This window comes from Episyrphus balteatus, chromosome 3 (assembly GCF_945859705.1).
Source record: "Episyrphus balteatus chromosome 3, idEpiBalt1.1, whole genome shotgun sequence".
NCBI lineage: Eukaryota > Metazoa > Arthropoda > Insecta > Diptera > Syrphidae > Episyrphus > Episyrphus balteatus.
In genome coordinates this window covers 128,420,321-128,441,783 of record NC_079136.1, presented here as the reverse complement: position 1 = coordinate 128,441,783, position 21,463 = coordinate 128,420,321, and the positions used below count along the sequence as shown (strand labels likewise).

Here is a 21,463-nt window from a genome sequence, read left to right as displayed (position 1 = left end):
TTTCTTGCTAATATTGCTAATTTTATTTCAACGATATATTATATACAAAAGCATTTAAAATATATGTTGATGGTGATGACCTTTTGTTGATAATTATATGTTTTAAAACCGGGTTTTAGCTCAATAAAAACAAATATACTTTTGTGACAAAAATTCATATACATATGTATTTTTTTTCATTGACCATACAAAAGCATTTATATAGGTAATTTTAATACAAATTAGAAATAAAGGGAGGGCAATTTGATTTCAGATGTTATTTAATTGCTTTGAAAAACGAATTTGATGGTTTTTTCTATTTTTTATGTTTTTTTTTTCATATACCTACATTTCCCAAATTTCTAAATAAAAAGTCTTCAAAATTTAAGCAACTCTAAAAGCAAGTTCGAGCGATCCAGTCGTGCATTATATTTTCAGAAGGAACCCTCCATTGTCGCACCTATCAACCTTTGCAAACTCAGTCTTTTTACTTGCGATATAGGTACTATAGGGCAAGTTTAGGATTAGTAAAAAAAATCGAACTCGAGATAACAATTTTACATGACATTACGATGATGGAGAATGCCAAAAAAGTGGGTCCGGCAATTCTGTCTGTCTGTCTGTCTGTCTGTCCGTCTGTCTCTATCTGGAGCTGCAGCCTAAACGAGTGAAGTGATTTTCTTCAAACTTGGTAGTTAGCAGTTTTTGGTGATTCCCTAGAGGGGAAATTGAAATTTTTTTTTATGACCAAAACTAACGGTACCTGCCATATAACGGAAATAGAAAAGTTAATTTTTTTCAAAAATGGCTCTAACGATTTTGATTAAAATTTTTGTGTGTAGTACTGCACATAAGAGCCAATATTTTTTTGTACCGTTATTAACGGTACCTGTCATAGAACGGTTTTTTTCGTTTCTGAATATCTCGTACAAAATTAACCCGATTTAAATGAAAATTTTTATACAAAAGTGTTTAAGTAGAGATAATATTAAAATTTTAGAAAATTTTCAAAAAACGCATTTTTGGTTTTTTTAAAAATATTTCAAAATTTTTTTTTGAAAAATCAATTTTTTGAAAACGGATCAATGAAAAATTTTGAAATTTAGTTTTTATGTGTAATTAGTAAATTAATTATTTCTTCAAAATGGCATACCAATTTTTTTTTTGAAAAATGTTAAAACATTTTTATATATAAAAAATTATTTTTTTAAAAAACGGCTCCTACAACTTTCGAAAATTTTTTTCTAAAAATACCTTTTTATACAAGAAATAAAATGGCATATTTGTTTTTTTTTTTAAGATAATGTATGACGGAGTTTAATTAATTATAAAAACCGATTTAATTTTTTACTTGCGATATAGGTACTATATATTAAGTTATGCATTCGTACAAAAAAAAAAGTTGAGATAACATTTTTCCATGACATTACGATGGTAGACAATGCCAAAAAAGTGGGTCCCGGAAGTCCGTCTGTCTGTCTGTCTGTCAGTCTGTCAGTCTGTCAGTCTGTCAGTCTGTCAGTCTGTCAGTCTGTCAGTCTGTCTGTCTGTCTGTATAAGGAGCTACAGCCTAAACGGATCCACCGATTAATGTCAAACTTGGTATGTAGCGTTATTTGGCGACTCTCCAGAGGGGTTTTTGGAATTAATTTTTTTGGACCAAAAATAACGGTACTTGTCATATACCAATTTTAGTAAAATTGAAATATCTCGAAAACGGCTCCAACGATTTTGGTTAAAAAATTCAAATGTTAGTTTTAAACTAAGGTCTATCTTCCAATGAAAAAAAAATTTTTGAAAATCATTATTAACGGTACCTGCCATAGAAACTGCTTATTCGATTTCAACGAAACTTTTTGTGAAGAAGCACTTATATAATTTATATATAAGCCAAAAATAAAATTTTGAAAAAAATAATTTTTGGATTTTTAAAAAAAATTTGAAAATTTTTTTTTGAAAAATCAAATTTTCGAAAACGGGATATTGAATATTTTTGAAATTTTGTTTTTAGATGTTGATTAGTGATTTCTACAAAATGGCATACCAATTTTATTTTAAAACTTTTTTTCCAAAAAATTATTTATAAAAAATTAGTTTTTTAAAAAACGGCTCTAACGATTTTGAAATTTTTTTTTCTAAAAATGCATGTTAATATATCAATCAAAACTGCATACTTGTTTTGGAGGGCAATTTAATTTCAGATTTAATTTTTTTTTTTTTTTTAAACGAATTTTATTTTTTTTTTCCAAATTTCTATACATATAAAAAGTCTTAAAAATTTAAGCAACTTTAACTCTAAGAGCAAGTACGTGCGACCCCAGTCGTGCAATTTATTTTGTTTTGTTTTTATTATTTACACATTTTCATTTCTTGCTCTCAACCAATCGCAATTATTGTTAGAAATCTAGACTAAGCCGCTCATTTTATTTCTTATTTACATGAAATTGAAATTATTTAACCAGCTACAAACTAAATCTTTCAAATCCTCATTGTTAACAAATAATCCATTTTCCCGAACCAACAAAAACTTAATAAACCCAACAAGACTGAATTTTATTTTAAATAGGTACCCGCCGCCGCACCAAGTTTCCAAGGAAATACTCTCTAATCCTATTTTCCACAAAAGCAACAAAAACAAAACAAAAAAAAAAAAAAACAACTCGATTTAATTTAAAATTTAATTAAAGAATTTCAGTTAAAGAAGAAGAAAACACGAGGAGAAGTAGAGTTCTCTAGCATCCTCCATTCATTCGTCTTTTATTTTGTTTAAATATAAATTTGGTAGTTTTCTCAAGTGCAACCTAAAAAGAGAGTGAAAAACCCCTTCTCATTTCAACCACACAAACCAAAGCTAATGTTTTCTTATCGTAAGGATAGTTGTATAAGGACTCTCTTCTTTCCTTCCCACCGTGTGAACCACTAGTGCCAACAGTGTTGGTCGTCAGGCATCAGGCCACCCGCCGCCGTTGTTAACATTGTGATATCTTTCGAATTAAGTGATGGTGATCCCTTTCTCCTGGACACTCTCTTTTATAAGTCGGAAAAAGATTAAAGGATACCTCAATTATTTGAAATTACTTAGGGGAACACCCGTCTGTCTCTATAGCTGGGGGAAATATCACCTCAAAAAAAAGGTTTAAAAAAAAAAAAAAAACGACTTCAAGTTCAGTCCAACAAATAGAAGGTATCCCAGGAAACAAGCATCATGAAGTACCTATTCCTTTACCCTAGAGTGAAGCCCCACCACAGTATTGTTGTGGTGCATGCTGGTCTGGAAAAAATCCAACAAAAAAGAGGGCCAACATTGATGCACATGGTTAACTTTGGCATTAACAAGGCTAATCTGTGTGTTTGTGTGTGTTGTCATGTTCATTTGGAGGGGCCAAAATGGCTTGCATAACAATTTATATGGTTAAGTATCCTGTTTGGCTTTTTTTTGCATCTCTCATATTACCTCCATAAGAACCAAAAGGACGACGATTATATACACCAACTACCGACGATGACGCCACCATACTACCGAAGGCAACATTGAATGTGTAAATTATCCTGAAAATTAATTAATGTTGAAGAAATAGCCCAGGACGTCGTCGTCGTCGGTCGTACAGAGATAATTGGGACTTAATAAGCTGCCTTGCAACAACTGAAACAACAAACTCATCTTTTTCACCCACATCATTGTTGTCGGTAAAAATTTAAATTCCCATTGTGTTGGAATTGGATTTTAAAGAGTGGACTGTGATAGTAGGTATAACAGCAACAACAAGGAAGCAAATTTATTTAAGAACAATACATTGCATTCCCGAGAAGTAGTCAAAGCTCATTTTTTTTTTTTTTTTTTAATTTTCCCCATCAACTTTTAAGTCGATTAACGTGTGGGCCTTTGGGTTATAGCTTTACCCTAAAAGTCGTTATCGTTGGCGTATAGTCACTTGGTCGTCTGGAGGATGTGGACTGTTTGTGGACACATTTACCATCGCCCCCGGATAGACATTTTTTATATATTTTTTGCAATTAAATTGAAAAATCCTCCAAATGTGCGTGTGTGGGTGCAGCTAGCAGTTTGATAAAATATCACGTTTAAACTACTTTGCCAGAGAAGAGAATAATCATTTGGAGAAGAGAAATATCCTTTTCGATTGTGCACAAGGACATTTAATTAATGGGGTTTATCATGGGTTTATATTATTATTCTCGAAACCACCTGTTTATATTATTGTTGTTGTTATTGTATTGGCTTGGTTTGTTATGCCAGAATCGCAGTTGGCGGAAATTAACATTTTACTTTGAGAGTTAACATTTAAGCCATTCGCCATTGGTATATAAGGACCCCATTTTGTATGTCTTATTAAATTACTATATATGATGGTGAGGATGTTTAATTAAATAAAGTTTATTTTGATATTTTTGTTTATTATATTGTGCAGAATTGAAATAAATGTTATCCACACTCGCATATAAATTTGTTTGGAGACTGATTTAATGAGGAAACTTTATCCTTTTTGTTTGTTTTTTTTTTTTTTTTATATCGATAAATTTTCTTTAAGGAAATGAAGAAGCTGACTAACGGTTGTTTAAAGTTAATTAAAGTTAGGAATTTATTGGTGTGATGGCTGTTTAAAAAGGTTAAGGAAGTTTTAAATCAGGCGGTAAGACTTTTTAATGGTAGATAAATGTTGATGAAGAAAATAAGTGTTTTATAATCGGCTTTAAGAAACCGTCAGATTTTAACTGAAATTTTGTTTTATTTTTCTTAATTATTTAAAGATTGAAAGCTTAAAGTAAGAATCCAGCATTTTGATGAACAATAAAACCCATCTTTATTTTTTGTTTCTTTTTATTTGGTTTGTTGAAAAAATCAAAAACATGTTTATTTTTGATGAATGCCTTTCATTCCTCCTCGAAAATAATAAACAGAAATCAATTTCAACAAAATAAGTCTTGATTTAATTTAGTAGCCGCTTCTTCTTAAGTTGAAAAATAAAAGAAAACAGTCATAAGGACATTCGGGCAATGAACTTTCATGTTTTTCCCCTATTTCATAATATTCTTTTAGAAGATCCATTTACAGTCGATAAACATGTCGATGACTAATTTTCGTTTCAATCGAGGGTGAAAGTTGCTTAGAACACGGACACGGACACCATACATTAAATAAATAAATAAGTTGGCAAAAATAAAAGAAGAAAAAAAAAAAACAAAATACCTCCTGTATCCTGAATGTTTAGAGGGCAATGTCCTTTTAAATGGACATGTTCTTGTTCAGTGTGAAAGTTTGTTGCCTTTAGCTTCAACTTTAATTAATCATAGAAAAATATTGGCAGATTAAGTAGATGGGGAAAAACTTTTTTAAGTTGAGGATTGAATTTTCTTGCATAAAAAGAGGGTTGAATTTCTTTTCTCGTCTTAAAAAATGTTATTTTGAAAATTTTATATTCAATTCTTAAAAAAAAAAAAAAAATTCATACGTTTATAAAGCTTAAAAAAACAAAAATAACTTAGGGTTTATTGATGAATAAAGCTACTTTTGCTTCACTGTTACAGTGATATATTTTAAAATAATTGGACTTTTTAGGTCAAAATTTACATTAACCCTCTAATGGATAAGACCGTCTCAAGACTGCCTTCAGTTTTTTTGCTTTATTGTCAAACTTTACATATGTTTTTCGTTTAAACAACAGAAACTTGTTTTTAATTTCTCTTACTAACATTTTGATACCTTTTTCATTTAGCTTCGACCACGTGTTTAAGAGCTGTCATTAATTGAATATCAAAATTCATTGAATTTAGCGCGGAAATTAATTCTTTTATTTTCAATTTTTCAAGTGTGCAAAAAAACATCTTAGAGCCAAAAATTTATAAATATTAATTTTACTGTAAGTAGACTATGTTATTTATTTGTTGTATAATAAAATTGAAGTGAAAAAACAGTAAAATGGGTCTTGTAGAAGAAAAAAAGTCAAGACCGTCTCAAGACGGTCTTGCCTGTTTACGTGTTATGATAAAATTAAAATATAATGTATTAGAGGGATCTCCGTAAACGTGAACAGTTAAAAAAAATCAATTTGGATGAATTGACTGATGTTCAATTGGAAGAATTCATCGATTATGTGGAGAGTGATGATGATCCAGATTTTGTTTTTGATCACATCGAGCCAGATTGCTCAGGTCTCAGGTGACATATCTCAGAATGAAGAACATGCCATAGAAGAATGCATTCAGCAAATGAACGAAGCAGAAACAACAGACGCTTTTGTGAAAGCTACGCATCTTAGCGCATCGGAGATTCCAGCACCTTCTTCAACTATGATTGTTGAATCTGAAGAACTGGGCCCATGTTCTTCATCTGCCATTTCAAAATCTGGTTTCAAAACCGAGATCACCCCTACCGTTCCTTGAGGCTACTGGCCCAACAATTGACCCTTCTTCTGGAGGATTTACGGGTACGCTTGGTTCTATAACAAAGGACCCGAAAAAGCTTTCCAAATTGATCTGGCGTAAGCGCTCAATGTGACTTCACGTCAATAAAGTTGCATTTCGTGGTGATGCATCACTGCCATTGAGTGTTAGGAACCTCAAAACGCCAATGGAAATATTCAATTGGTTTTTTACGGAAGAAATCATTGATCTAGTAACTGAGGAGACAAATCGTTGGCGTTAACGGAAAATATAAGCTCCAGCTTCAAAACTTTTTCCGCAGAAATACGGAATCATATTGGTATAATGATGTACATGTCGATATACCGTTATACCAATTTAGAGAGCTACTGGGAAAAAAATGCGTTTGCTGCGATTCAGAAGTGTATGCCAGTAAAACGATTTGTTGCCATGAAAAGATATTTAGGTATGCTTCCAAGATGAATCCCGAAGAAGAAAAAAAGAAAACATTTACGGAAATTGACCAGGAATGTAATGATACGACTCTTTTATCATTTTATTGATATGGCCGCAACAAACTCCTACATATTGTACAAACGAATTCGTCCAGTGAACCAAAATAATAGCTAGCAAGGACAACCACTTCTCCAACTACCACAGTTTCGCTAATGTTCGTTTTTATAGTGGAAACCATTTTCCAATATGGGGTGTTGCACAGCAAACAAAAATTGTTTCTTTGATTATCAAACATAGAAATTAAAAAATTTCTTTCCATTTTTTATTGAATAAAAAAAAATTGAAATATTGATCTCACTACTTTTTCTTACTTTTAAACCGGCAAGACCGTCTTGAGACGGTCTCCAGTATTTGTCACTTAAAACTCGATGTGGATACAATTTTTTGGTAAAAATTTTAAATATAAGCTTATAAAAGGTATATCTACCTGGAAAAAAAATATCAACTTGGTACGACCATATTTACCATTTTGCCCGTTAGAGGGTTAAGTTTGTATTTTTAAGAAGGATTTTCAACTTTTAAGGAAGACTTTGTTTCTTTCTAAAACCAACTGAAATCAAATGACGGTAGGTACTTACCAGTTAGAAGCAACTTTTAGGATTTTGATTAAAAGTTTTTTTGTGGAATAATACAAAATAAAGTTGTGCTTTTGAAATGTACCTACCTAATGACGTTTCATTTTATTTTTGACTTTATCGTAAATAATTTAACCAATTTCAACGAATTTCCTATTGAAATTCCTAAATCAGCTTAAATATGATTGTAATACAATAATTCAAAAAAAAAAAAAAAACTTTCAAAAAGTGTGTAAGAGATATTTTTTTAAATTTAGGTTTAAGGTAAGCTGTTGAAAGATTATTTCTAAAAATAGACACAGTAAATTTTCTTTTGATAAAATATTTCCTCTTTTTTATAATTTCTACTTTCGATGTACGAATTTACAATTTACATATAAAGTCCTTCAAAGTTTTCAAAAAAGAAACACATTTGTGGATTATAAAATAATAGAATTTTTGCATACGATGATTTTTGTTCAAAATTTCGTCAAAATAGCTCATTAAGAATGATATACCTTTTATTTTTGAAAAATATTTTAATTAATTGTTTTATTAAGAACTAACTACTTAAAAAAAAAAACCCAAATATATGTATGTTAAAATAATATTTACTAAATCTTTATTTGGTTACACAGAAAAGTATAATTTTACGTTGTTGAATCATTCGCTAGTTACAAAAAACATTAACTTACTTAAACATAACCTTTTGAAACCCTGAAAATTATAAAAAAATCTTAAGAAAAAAAAACTGCTTAAAAAGTATTTTCTTATAAAGGTATGTTTGAAATGGATTGGTATTATTTTGACAAATATCATAATATGCATAAAATTTTGATATATACTTTAATTTTGATTTTTTAACTACCTATATAGTTAGATACTCAAACACAAATTTATATGATTTTATCCACAAAATTAAGTTACTTACTAACTTGCTTACAATCTACAATTTGCTTTGGATTTGGGCCTCAACCAGCAAGCTTTGCCTGCTTCTAGTTTCGCACGCCAAGTTGATTGAGGTCCCCTTCTACTTGGTTGCGCCACCTCAGACTGAGCCGCCGTCCCTCTGGGTTGAAGTCGAAAACTTTCCGGGCCGAAGCATTGCTCCAGGTGACCTAGCCATCTCAGGCGCTGCACTTTATCTCTCTTGGCTAGGTTAATGTCCTTGCACAACCCGGAAAGTTCGTTGTTATATCTTCTTCTCACAATTACCATCAATGCATACGGGACCAAAAATCGCAAGAAGAACTTTTCTCTCAAAACAATTCAGGATGTTTTCATCCCCCTTCGTTAAAGCCCATGCTTCTGCACCATATAGCAAAACTGGGAAGATAAGATAAGGGTCTTATATAGAGACACCACAAAATTAAGTATATTCTTATATAAGAACGAATTTTTTAAAAAGAAACTGAACAAAATTAAATAAAAGTTTCTTAAATAATACAAAAAAAAAAAATGGTATCAAACCGTTTTCAAAAAATTGATTTTTCAAACCATGAAATTTGAATTTTTTTTACATAAATCCAAAAATGTGTTTTTCAAAAATTATTTTTCAATTTACGGTTACTTAATGTTTTGAATTTACAAAAATATTGCTGTATGGTGTATGGAACAGGGTCAGATGCGATCGGATCCAAAGTTAAAAAAAAAATCAGCTTTCATCCTTGCATACATATTTTGTTTTATAAAAACCTTTTCAAAGTTTAAGTAAATTTTCAAAAACGGTTACAGAAAAACGGGTTTTTGCAAGTATAATTTTGTGCTAGAAAACATTTTTTTTGTGAATTAGAGCCCACTTGACACTGTACATATAAAGTAGAGTAACTAATTTTAGGTAACCCGGCCGAACAGCTCTGATTTTGACGATTTTTTTTTCAAACGTAGGTAACTAAAAATACTTTAAAGTCTATAGATTAAAAATTGCCGATGTTGCCGTATTGTTTTTTAAAATTAAAATAAAATTTTTTTTTTTACAAAACCATTTTTTTTGCTTAAATTTCATAAAACAACTGAAAGCAAAAGATTCTCGAGGTTATTTAAGGAAAACAAAATATAAAGAAGTAAGGGAAAATCTTCCATCGTTTAAGCGATAAATGCAATTTTCTCACATTCTGACTTCAAATACAAAAAAAAAATATTTTGAAAACAACAGCAACACCTACAATATTTTAAAATACATTTTTAAAAAGCCAGAAACCCATTCTTATCTCTAAAATTTAAATACACTAAATTTAATTAAGAGATAATGGTCCTCAAACTCAGAATAAAAAAAAAAATGTTATTACAAAAATTTAAAATTACTTTTTTCCAAACTTTTTCTAATAAAATATGAATTTATTAAAAAAAAAAATTTTGAACATAAATATTATCAGTTGAATTCCGAAGCCGAAAAGGTAATATACAGGGTGTCCCAAAAGTAATGGATCAAACGAAATATGCTGATAGGTCAACTTTAGGACTCTCAGAATTTGGTAACTTGTTCATCCCAAATCCTTACGGTTTTCGATTTAATGCAGTTTTTGTGAAATTTCGAAAAATCCCGACTTTGCAACAGTATTTTGCTTCCTCCGCTCATAATTGATTTTTGTTTTTTACAATTTTTTCACTAAAACATTGCCTAATAATAAGAAATAGTTAATTTATCAAAATATTTTTTATTTCATATGCCATTTTTCTGCAAATTAATTAACAGTTTCATGTTTTATAAAAACTCAATTTCTTTCTTTTATTTCAGAGCAACACCCTGAAAATAATTTGTATGGTGTGGCACTGGTTTATTATTTTGAAAACTTGCTGTGTTATTGCAGTTTTCAAAAATGTATAAAAATTTAAAAAGTTGAAATTAGAACGAAAGATATTTTAATTTGAATGCAAAAAAACAGACGATTTCAGAGCAAAATAACAAACAAAAATCGATTCTTTTGTTCAAAAAGAAATAAACAAACAACAGTCGAGAAAATGTGTTTATTTTTCTTTGTTATTTTGCTCTGAAAAGCCCTGTTTTGTTGCTTTTAAATTGTAATATCTTCAGTTCTATCTACAACTTTGGAAACTTTTATACATTTTTGAAAACTGCAATAACACAGCAAGTTTTCAAAATAATAAACCAGTGCCACACCATACAAATTATTTTCAGGGTGTTGCTCTGAAATAAAAGAAAAAAATTGAGTTTTTATAAAACATGAAACTGTTAATTAATTTGCAGAAAAATGGCATATGAAATAAAAAATATTTTGATAAATTAACTATTTCTTATTATTAGGCAATGTTTTAGTGAAAAAATTGTAAAAAACAAAAATCAATTATGAGCGGAGGAAGCAAAATACTGTTGCAAAGTCGGGATTTTTCGAAATTTCACAAAAACTGCATTAAATCGAAAACCGTAAGGATTTGGGATGGACAAGTTACCAAATTCTGAGAGTCCTAAAGTTGACCTATCAGCATATTTCGTTTGATCCATTACTTTTGGGACACCCTGTATATCACACTTTTGAAAAAAAATTAAAAATTACTTCAATTTCAATGGGTTTTTTGATAAAAACTGAATTTTTGCATTGAAATAATTAATTTTCTCAAAGACTGTGGTAAATAGGAACTTTAAATTTTTGCTATTTAACTTTCAACAGTAAGGGTTATTCAATAACTTAAAAAAAAAAAAAATAAGTTAAATTAAAAATTTTTTTTCAAAACTTCTATTAAAAAAAGTTCTTCGAAAACGATATACTTTTTAATTTTTTTCATAAACCGTAATACATATTGATATTATTATTTCAAATAATAATAAATGCGGCCATAGGTGTTGCCGTTGTGTTCAAATATTTTTTTTTTGTGTTTTAAGTCAATTAATAAGAAAATTTCATCTAACGCTTCAACGATGGAAGATTGTCCCTCACTCCCGTATATTTTTTTTCCTTGAATTTTCTAGACAAAAAATGCCAAAAGATCAATTTATTTATGAAATTGAAGAAAAATTTTTGAAAAATTTTTTTTTTGTTCCCAAAAATCTTCAATTAAATTTAAAAAATCAAAACGGCAACACCGGCAATTTTTAATCTATAGACTTTAAAGTATTTTTAATTACCGACGTTTGAAAAAAAAAATCATCAAAATCTAAGCTGTTCGGCCGGGTTCCGTAATATTGCCAATTTTTGAGCTTTAGTTACTCCACTAATATCTCTGAAACCAAAACATGTTGATACCTGCAGAGTTTGCTAATATCCAGATTTTCCAATACGACCTTATTCAATTATAGCTTAATAAAAAGTAGTTTTAATTTTTATTTGTCATAAGTGACATAAAAATATTTTTAGATTTCTACTGTTGCTTATTTTTAGCAACAGTATAATTTGTTCAGATACTACAATACCAATATAGCTTGTTGATTATGAAAAAGGGATGATTCCTTGTGTAGTATAAAATAAATTCGCTCTTTCTCTAGTTTGTTACCGTTTTTCACCCATAAAATCAACATAACAATTCACTTATTTCTTAAATGCTTCTGTGCAATTGTTGACCCGATTCGATCTGTCTATTTGTTTAAATTGGTTTTGTTTAATTGCTAGCAATGACTTTCATAAGTACTATAGGTATGTAAGTTTTTTTTTTTTTTTTTCTGTTGTTTCATTCATGATTTTGCCCTATACAGGGTGTCCCACAGTCACCGCCCCAAATGAAAACCATAGATTCCTGAGGTCATTTTAAGTCGAAAAACTTAAGAGGCAATTTTCTCGTTTTCGTCCCGTTTTCGAGTTACCACGGTTTTTATGATTTTTGCTCTCTTGTCCTTTAACTGGCCATATCTTTGCCAAACAACGTTTGATTTGAAAGATTTTTTTTACAACCAATCAAGAATTTATTACAGTTTAAGTTTGTCTCAAAACTTTTTTTTCTGCGGATAACCGTTTCTCCGCCATTTTGCATCAAAAACAATTTTCTTCGTTTTTTAAGTTGTTGTTTACACTTTCATATAAATTAAGTAAAAAAAACACGTTAATAAGTATTAATTTTTTGTGCTTTTTATTAAAGCCCAGTTTATTTCCATAAAAAAAAATAAGTTTCATTTCATAAAAAAGGCTACTGAAAGTAATTAAAAAAAATAAACAAACTGAGTGAATAAAAAAATAAAATAATTTTTAAATAAAAAATTAATTTAAATGAATTAAAAACTTTTTCTGAGCTATTGTGGTTAAGAAAAGAACAAATAGACAAAGCTCAGAAAAAGTTTTAATTCATTTAAATTATTTTTTTATTTAAAAATAATTTTTTTTTATTCACTCAGTTTGTTTATTTTTTTTTTTTAATTTCAGTAGCCTTTTTTATGAAATAAAACTGATTTTTTTTTATGGAAATAAACTGGGCTTTAATAAAAAGCACAAAAAATTAATACTTATTAACGTGTTTTTTTTACTTAATTTATATGAAAGTGTAAACAACAACTTAAAAAACGAAGAAAATTGTGTTTGATGCAAAATGGCGGAGAAACGGTTATCCGCAGAAAAAAAAGTTTTGAGACAAACTTAAACTGTAATAAATTCTTGATTGGTTGTAAAAAAAATCTTTCAAATCAAACGTTGTTTGGCAAAGATATGGCCAGTTAAAGGACAAGAGAGCAAAAATCATAAAAACCGTGGTAACTCGAAAACGGGACGAAAACGAGAAAATTGCCTCTTAAGTTTTTCGACTTAAAATGACCTCAGGAATCTATGGTTTTCATTTGGGGCGGTGACTGTGGGACACCCTGTATAACCCCAAAAGCAAAAAGATTATTATTATAGCTATACCCAATTACCAATTGATGATATTGATGACCCTTCTATATTTATCTGATTTTATGCTGAGACTAATCACAGCTCATGCCTACGCGATGGTACTGCTGCTACCATCAATTCCCACAATAATTTCAAATCGATATATCACTCATTTAGAACATCATCATTTTCCATGGCAATCAAAAACCGATTTCTAATTATTTATTATCGACATATAATTTTACGCGCCCCCAATTATAAAACTAGCCGTGTGTTGGTCGTCGATATAAGCTTCCTCAAAATGTCAAAATGGACCTCCAAAGTATTTTAAACATACCACACACTGCATTATAATATCACGTGATGTTTTTTCTATTGTGTAATTGAACTTAAACTGTTTTTGTGTGTTTTTTTAAGTGTCACTATATCGGCAGATCTTGCCACGCACCATTACCGACAATCAGATCACACAAAAACATAACAACAACAACAACAAAAACAACTGAACGATGACAATGACCAATTTCTAAATTGACCAGCTGAAAAATAACATATTGAATTTTAATTCAATTTTTAACGTTTTCCCTGACAATGACGATCATCATCATCAACATCATCTGGTGGGTCATACGATTGACAATCAGAAATCGTACGATTCTGGTGAAAATAATTGTTATTCAAATTAGTCGTCGGGGCTATTTTTCCCACAGTTGTAGCTATAAGGGGATTGTATGATTTGTGACGTAGGATGAAGAATGTAGTAGATTCTGAGAAGAAATATAGTCGAGTTCAATGGATGTTTTAATATTTTTATTATCATCGAAGGCTGAAAGCTTGAAATTTTACTGTCGATCTAAAAGAAAACAAAATCTGTTAGGGTAATTTTTTTATGAATACAAATTAGTATGTAAATATGTACAACTTTTGTGGGTCTTAAATTGAGTCACCAAGTTGAGGGCTAGGTATAATTTGATGCAACATTCTACCGCTATGTAATAACGATTGCTTTTCTAGGATCAAATAACAAAAATAAGTTTTTAAGGGTCTTAATTGAAGCTGCGACTTGACATTTTGGTGCCTTAATTTGGGGTCTTAATTAGTGGAATTATTTTAGAAGCAGTGTTGTTTAGGGGTCTGAATTTAAATCGATTGGAAGCAAGTAATACTTGACTTACAGCTAACACTCTTTAGGGTCCTAATTAATTATTCTTTGATTAATGTTGTTTCCAGGTCCGAACTTCAGTTGTGTTTTAATAACTACAAGAAAGATCCTTTTTGTAAGGCATAAATACCTACTTAATTCCAGGAATAGGAGTAGAACCGTTATTCTTGGTTTAGATCTAGGTTCAGTGTAATGGTTTAGGGTCTCACTTATTGTTGTTAATGTATAGGATTAATTTAGGGTCCAAATTAAAGCCTTTTTTGGGGTCATCATAAGGTAATATTAAGTTACTTTTTTGAACTCGTGGGAATAAGAGTTTTTTTTTCTACTAATTTGTTTAGAATAGGGTCATAATTCTTAGGACATAAGTATAGGGTCCAAATTTTTGATTTAACATAAAGGTTTAGGATAAACTAGGTTTATGATAAACTTTAGTTGTAAAATCGAAATTATTGTCGTTATTTGTAGTCTTACGTTAGGACCCTAAATCAATAGTTCAATCTAATGAACTAAAAGAGTCATACTTTAATTTCAATCTTATGCTTTTTGTGTTTTTTTAGGGTTGAAATTTCGGTAATGGTTGTTATTCTTAGTCATGAATTAGGGCCTCTAATAATTAAGGTCTCAATTAAAAAGAATATTCTAGGGGTCATAAATATTTTAACACAGGAAATTGGGACAATATTTATATGTGACGGTATTCATTACTCAATGTTTTTTTTTTTTTTTGTGTCACAGAGGTTTGTCATTTGACATTTTCTTATTAATATGAATTAATTTCTATCAATTAATTTGGTTCCATTTAAAGCAAAATTGCCAAAAATTGTGACACAAATGGCAAAAACATGCAATTATTCCATCAAAAACAACATTTCAATACTTTTTTAATTTGCTTTACCACATTTTTTAAAAAATGTCAATTTCTTGCGTGACACAACAAACAAATAATAATAATTATACATACAAACCACACACATGCCGAAACAAAAAAAAAAAATGGCCCGGCAATTATAGTTAAACTGCTTGAATGCACACCATAGACATGGCGTGACTTAAAGCTTCGCATTTCATTATTTTTATTTCCCTTTCGGCAAAATATAAAACAATCATACTCGTGCCAAAATAAAAAAAAAGAGGTAATAAGAGTCCTTTGAATGAATTTGACATGTGACTACTTAAAATTATTACCATCCACACGCACTTTTCGACTTTGTCAAATACAAAAAAAAAAAAAAGACGGCACCTCTCACATTGACTATTTCTATAAGTTCATTTTCAATTGACCTGAAATGGATCATACGAGTATATTTTAAAACAATTATAATTTCACCTTATTCAACCACGCGTATCATTGGTTGCTAGAGGCGTCTGCCTACTCACAAAAAAAAAAAAAAAAAAAAATCACCCCAACCACATGCTTCATTTATGATGATGATGATGATGATTGTATACGAATATATGACCCAATCAATCAGAATATAAATGCTTTCCAGGCATATTAAACCTCCATCCACCGATTCTCTCATTTGTCCACAATAAAGTCACCCAGATGTCCGAGAGCTCTGTAGTTGTTTGGTTCTCGGATTTTATGGTTTATTTGCATTTTCAGATCGCGCCCCATAACGTCAATTTGTCTTTATAATCACGCCACGCACTTCTAATTGATTGAAGATTGTTGTCAATTCATTCATTTAGACTACTTTCGTAGTCATTAGCGTCAGTTGCATTTGAATGCACATATTTTGATGACGTTGACAAATTGGCAGCACGTTTTCCATAAGCGGATTTGAAGGTATATTTTAGGTTTCAAGGACGAACTTAAAATTTTGAGAAGAAAGATGATAAGAAAAAAAAAAAAATGTCGACAACGTCCTAGCCAAAAATATTTCACCAAGACTTTACTTGTACAAAAGAAAATGAACATACAGTCGCTATGTCGCCCATGTCATTATGTCTTTATGTCAAAATATCGCCATTTCGCAATGTCTCAATGTCGCTATGTCATTATGTCAATATATCGCAATGTCGCAATGTCTCAATGTCTCAATGTCGCAATGTCGCAATGTCTCAATGTCGCAATGTCGCCATGTCAATATAACGCCATGTCGCCATGTCGTTACTTCTGGTATAATTAATCATAATATAGTTAAATATACCAGATATAAAGTTAAATTTACCAGATATAAAGTTAAATTTACCAGAAATAAAGTTAAATTTACCAGAAATAAAGTTAAATTTACCAGATATAAAGTTACCCCTGAATTATTTTCTCTTTCTGTAACATATAAATAAATGTCCTTGTTCGATATAAAAAGGAGAAAATATCTCTTTTTTTATATATTATACCTATTTATATCAACCTTTCCACCGCTCCTGTAATTTGATTGTCATCTTAATTATCATGTCAAAATTCATCACCAACATTGCCATGGCCAATCAAATAAACAAAAAATAAAAATAAAAAAAAAAACGCCAATCAACGCTTTCTCCTACATGCATGTTTCTCCTCTATAAATACCTTCCATCAGCTTCAACAACAGCTTCCACACACATGTCATGATGATGTGTATTCCCCTGGCCCCTCCACAACCCAAAAAAAACATCTTTTTATCTATTTCAATTTTAAGCTCCAAACTCAACCTCAACCTCATCTATTCGTGTCTGCATTTTATTCTCTGTGATATTTTCTTCCCACCACCACCGTGTTCGTTTGCTCAGCCTCCGTTGCGTTGCCTTAACAACCACGCGAGAGGGCTTGATAGGTCACACATTACGTTTTACGTTGAAAGGAGATAAAAGTAAAGATATCTTTATACTTCCTCAATCCATCACTTTTGGTAAAAGGTTATCAAATGCAAATTCTAATTTACATCTGGTCCTGGTTTAGGTGAGATAACCTAGATCTTCTCATTTGTTCGCACCACAGGAGTATATACATAATAGCAAAATATTCGCTCTCTTTTGGCGCTTTTAATGGAAAAAGATTGAAGAAAATATTCATCCCTTGTGTGTGGGTGGATGGGTAGCGGCGACAAGGTGGGTGGATGGGATCCCCTTTGAATTATAAATCTTAAAGTGACACAATCATGCGATAAACGATTGTAAAGAAGTACGGTCTTTATAAATATGGCGGAAGAGAGAAAATATAGAAGCTGAGAGAAAGAGAGGGGGTAAACTGTGCTGCTGGAAATTGATTGAAAACATCTTTGAACACTCAACGTTGTCGTCAGAACATTTGTCGGGGGCTGCAAAAGCGTTTAATTAAATCAATCAATTAGTTGAACGACTTATTGACTTGACTTTAATACATTTTTTTTTTTTTTTTTTTTATGTTTCATGTCCACGACCACGTTCCTTCGCGGGTGACTGTTTTATTCAAGCAAACGCTTACGAGTCTATCACACAGCTGGAAGCAAACCGAAGACCGAAACCGAACAAACCAACCGACTTTATACCCCCCTCCGAGAACACTTGGTTTGTGGAGTAGAGATTCACTTAAATTAATTCGCTTGGAAATGTGTTATAATATGTTTTTTTTTTTTGTTTTGTTCTTATGTTTTTGTGTTGGAAAGAAAAATAAGGGAAGCAGATGGTTGGGAAAATTGCTGGAGATCTCTATACAAATGGCGATGGTTTAAGTTTTTATGTGGAGGGCAAACATGAAAGGAAACAACGCCAAGTAGTATATATAGTAATTGAAGGTGTTTAATAAATAAAAATTATATTGTCATTTTATCTTCTGCTGCTGGTTTTAGTGCTTGAAATTGCACAGCTTTAAAAATAATTGCCATAGAGACAATTGTTTTGTGATTGTCATTTTTTTTTATTATTTTTTATTCCAAGAAATTTATAATATAGAGGGCGTGTGTATAAACAGAGAGAAAATAACGAAGAGATAACTATGCTTCTGGTATATTTAACACTATTTCTGGTATATTTTACTAATTTCTGGTAAAGTTAACTATATTATGATTAAATGTACCAGGTACAATGGCGTCATTTTTTTTCCGTGTGGTAATACCCTGTGGCTTTATGATTATAGCGATGGACTGTTCTAGGTTCAACTCCAGTCTCCACAAACACGAAAATTTTCAAATTGATATTTTAAAAAACATTGCGAACAAATTGATAATTTAAAGATGGCGCTGTATTTTGATTTAAATTTAACTGTACAAATTTTTGAAAAAATATTCTTGAACTCGCAACGAATTACATTCATAAAAATAATTCAATATTTTTTTGATACCTATATTTTTTTTCAAACAAAATGTATGAGAAAACGAATTAAAACATACGACTGATGGACTGGTAAAAGTTGCTTAGAAAGTTAAAATTTTGTATAGCATAAAATAAAAATTTAAATTTTATTTTATCATTAATTTTGAAAGAAATATAATAAAAGCATAAAAATTATTATTTTTTTTTTTAATAACAAACAACAAAACACTTCTTGAAAATATCTTAATTTCCAAACAAAGTATGAAATTTTATTTCTTATACACAAATAATTTTGTTTTTGAAAATTGTAGGAACCGTTAAAAAAAGGAAATTTCGTAAAAAAAAATTATTATTCGACTCATAAAAAAAAACTTAGAAATATTATGAATATTATTAAGCTAGAACTACATCGAAACACAAAGTCAAAAAAAGTATAAAATTTAACAAAAACAATTTTATTGATGTGACATTTAAAAATTAAAATTATTTGAAAAATTAGAAACATTTTTGTACTTTTTTCACTTTGTGTTTCCATGTAGTTCAGACTAAGAAAAAAATTGAAATCTTTAAAAAAAAATCGGACACTCAAAATTTTGAAAACAAAATTTACATTCTATTGTTACAAATACTCAGCCTCAGAAGAAAATCAGAAATCAAGAAAATCAAAATCAAATAAAAAAAAGGAGGTAGGTACCTACCGGTAATTTTGGTTCTAAAAAAAATTCAATTCCTCTCTAGTGAATCTCCCAAGAGAAATACATAACTATCAAGTTTGAACTAAATCGCTTAAGTGGTTTAGGCAGATAGACAGACGGATTACACTGATTAACAGCCAATATGGACACTCAATCCAACTATTTTTTACTTACGTACTTTGACCTCAGGGACTCGAAATCACTTAAAAAAAAAAATTAAGATGTACATATACGTTTTCGAGATATAATTTTTTAAAGTTTTTGTCGTTGTAAGCAAGCTGAATAAATAAGCAAGAAACACTAGAATAACTTTTCAGCGTCACTCCAGATGTTTAAGTGCAATGTATCAAAACATTTTTAAAAAAATCAAAATCCTTCGAGTCTACATAGTTTTAAATTTTGTATGTGTAATACACTTTCTAGCAAAGATAACAATGTAATTTTCTTAAAAAACTATATGGATAGGATAAGTTATAAAGATATGACCATTTTTGTACCGATCAATATTTTCGACTCTTTTTGTTACTTTTTCAGTTTTTGTCTATAACTTGAAAAGCAAGCCAAATTTGAAAATTTTTAGATAAATAAATTTCCTATTCATGCTGGGAAAAATAAGGAAAAAAAACTTTGAAAAGTCATATCTCGAAAACCTATCCATAAACAGTTTTTTAGATAAAATTTTCGAGATTTTTGGACTCACATCTATACGAAAAGTATAACGGCACTTGGTGTCCAAAAAATTCCAAAAAATCCCAAAATTGCTGAAAATTTCATAAAAATAAGTAGATTTTTATCTTAAATTAAGTGGAATTTCAATTTACGATGAAAGTCATCTTGGCAAAATACTATGCAGAAATCCGTTTGTTTTAAGGGGGTCTTTTTATCCATGTAGGTAGTTGCTGCATAGAGTAGGTACATAAACGATGAATCACTTTAAATGTATATCTATAACATTTAAAACAAGTTCCTTATTTTAAAAAAAGTTTACAATTTTGGATAGTAGGTAGTTATGATTTTCACTACTCTAAATTTTATAATATATATTTAAGTGATCCTAAGCAAATCAAACCAAAAGCCAAAAATCTTCGATATTAATTTCTGTCAAAAACATCAAATTACCATCAAAATATCAAATTACTTCTTCGTTTTTTTTTTCTCTCTTTCAAAACAAACTTTATTTCCTTTCACTTTTTATTGCACAAATCAATTTCCTCAATAAAATAACCTTAATTATGAAATAAACCAAAAAAAAAAAAACACTTTCCACAAATAAATAATACAAATGCTCAACAGAAAAAAAATTGACCCAGGTATCATTCTCTCTTTATACCTACCAACATTTCTTACTATCCAGTAGGAATATTATATTACCTTCCTAACCAAAAAAAATCTATGTACCAATACATATATTTTTTTCTTTCTTCATCATCACTTTCTCGTGGTAACCATTAACCGGCATACCAAAAAAAATTAAAAAAGCTCCCCATTTATTGTGTTTGTGTTTTTATATTCCTTGCACGTCCCTAACCTTGCTCATTATTCAATTATATACCACAACAACAAAATAAAATACAAGAAAAAAAGGTTCTACCAGAGCTCCGCTATCGACGTCATATTTTTCCAGACCATCTCACTAAGAAACATCTTCTTCTTCTTCTTCTTCTGCTACTTTTTATTATTATTTTTGCTGAGCAAAAAAAAAAGGACAATTTATTCCTACTTCTGAGATGTGACACACACAACTTCTCTCTGTGAGATGTAAAACATGAAAGTACTACCCAGTACCTTATACAGCAGCTAAAAGAAGCTGAAGAAGCTGAAGAAGCTGAAAAAAGCGCAATATCCCTGCTGCTCTCTTCTACAACAACAAAAAAATATCACACATATAAACAAAAATTTTCATTCAATGTTAAATAAAATCGAATAAAAGCTTTCTCCAAACATTAAAAGCTTTTTGCAGAAAAACAATTGACAGAGAGAGAATTTTCTATAATTTTCAAGAATTTCTCAATAAATTTGAGAGAAATATTGGGAAACACACAAAACTAGGCATAATCAAGGCAAGAAAAGGAATTCTAGGTTCTAGCTTGAAAGTTCAAACCTGCGCGTTCTCCTTTTAGAAAATGACCAGAGAAAATGAGAGTACATATATGAGAGTCAAATAAATCCACCCTCCTTAATAGAAAAAAGTAATATAACCAAAATCTCTCT

General features: G+C 30.0%; 1 protein-coding gene across 1 annotated transcript in view; it reads left to right on the top strand.

The window, feature by feature from the left end:
• Positions 1–21,463, top strand: part of LOC129913732 (protein rolling stone) — a 160,552-nt gene that overhangs the window by 21,190 nt on the left and 117,899 nt on the right. The window lies entirely within an intron of this gene.